Source organism: Lactuca virosa, chromosome 4 (genome assembly GCF_052849685.1).
Source record: "Lactuca virosa cultivar CGN04683 chromosome 4, Lactuca_virosa_CGN04683_v6, whole genome shotgun sequence".
Taxonomy (NCBI): domain Eukaryota; kingdom Viridiplantae; phylum Streptophyta; class Magnoliopsida; order Asterales; family Asteraceae; genus Lactuca; species Lactuca virosa.
In genome coordinates this window covers 220,542,296-220,544,096 of record NC_136429.1, presented here as the reverse complement: position 1 = coordinate 220,544,096, position 1,801 = coordinate 220,542,296, and the positions used below count along the sequence as shown (strand labels likewise).

At 36.0% G+C, this 1,801-nt stretch overlaps 1 non-coding gene across 1 annotated transcript; it reads left to right on the top strand.

Moving 5' to 3' along the window:
• The first annotated feature begins 977 nt into the window (after positions 1-977).
• On the top strand, positions 978-1,083 carry LOC145110472 (small nucleolar RNA R71). The gene has a single exon (XR_013709849.1). It is a non-coding gene; the product is annotated as a small nucleolar RNA R71 (small nucleolar RNA).
• The last annotated feature ends 718 nt before the right edge of the window (positions 1,084-1,801 follow it).

The following is a 1,801-nucleotide window of genomic DNA, read 5'->3' as shown; positions in this document are numbered from 1 at the left end:
ACTTTCGAAGATAAACTCTTTGATTGTGTCAATACAAAACAACATATTTAACGATATAAGAATTTAGACATTGGTATAAAACTAGAAAATATCGGATTTTCTGGAGGAATTATTCATATACATTTATCATTTACTCACAATACAATGAAACTAAACTACTTTTTTTTATAAACTATAACTATGTAATTCACACATGCATTTATACTTGATTTTCACAACATTTTTAGACGTTTTACAGAAAATATCGGATTTTCTGGGTTTTTTATGAAAGATACCAAAACTTTTACTCAAACATACTTATGAACTCACCAACATTATATATGTTGAACGTTTTCAAAATAACTTGTATTCTCAGGTAATCGTTAAGCTGGAAGATATGAAAGTGTGTATGGTTTTGTTTAATGTAATAGCACTTATCGTACTTTTAACAATTAGAACTTATGTATCTTAACAATGTACTTGATGTAAACAATGTCAGTTGTATTATGTAATGTTGGTGATGAATGTGTTATGCTTCATGTATATTCATTGTGATGATTATTCAATTGTTAGTCACACGAGCCCCCAGACGTTTCCGCCGTCTGGTTCGGGGGTGTGACATCATCATAACAATCACCGCTCGATTAAAAAGCTTGAACCTTGCGGTTTCCATTTTCATCAAGATCACAATGCTTGGTTAGATGTTTTCACACCCCACTCGTATAGTATAGATCGTTTGATCCATTTTGGTCATCCTCATGTCCATGTTATGCAACATTCCTAAGACCGACGACATGTCCTCTGAAGCTGAATTTACGTTTCCCCTTGTTGTATCATATCGAGGATTATTGTATTCTCTCGAATGTTTAGAAAATTCTTCAATTAATTCCTTAAATTTCAGCGAGATTCTTCTTTGTCAATGGTCCTTGAGAATCAAGGAGTTGCCTTGTCGTGATATTTACCCCATCGTAAAGATTGAGACTTCTTGTTACACATTAAGATCGTTTTGGGGACAACTTCGAAGTAATCCCTTGTAGCTCTCCCATGCTTCATATAGTGACTCACCTATTTGTTGCTCAAATTAGCTATGGCCTTCTTGAGTTTAGACACATTTGATGGTGGGAAAAATTGTTCTAAGAATTCTTCACACATTTGTGCCCATGTAGTGATCGCAACTGGTGGAAGCGCCTTTAACCAATCTTTCGTTGCTCCATTGAAAGTAACCAAAAGCATTCTCAACAACATCGTTTTGCGTGGAACATTCGGAATGTTGAAGTAATCGGCGATGTCATTAACTTCATCGAGATGTTTGTATGCATCTTCATGATCTTTTCCTGCAAATGGGATATCCTTGAGTGCGGAAAGGATATGTCCCTTGAGTTCGAAAGTAGCAGTAGCGAGAATTGCGGGTTGCACTAAGCCTGGACCGGTGTCATCTCAAATTCTTTTCTTGTATGCCTCCATTGGAATGTCGACAATGTTTGTCATGTAGGTTTTTGGCTCAATTTTGGGTTCACTACTTTTGTCTGTTTCGTAACCAGTTTCCTTTTTATTAGGAGTGCTCTCAATGCCTTCAAAAGTGCCTTCGTCTTTCGGGTTGTTGCTTGATTCTCCTACGTGCTTGTCCTTCTTTTTACGAAAAACTAATTTTAGATCCTTGAATGGTGATTTCTTTGGTGTGGTCAATTCTCCTACGTTATTGTCCTTCTTTTTATGAAAAGCTGACTCTGGATCTTCAAGTGGTGGTGTCAAAGGTGAGTTTGATCTACAGGTCATATATTACTGCAACAAAAACAAATAAAACACGTAAAAAAACGAAAAA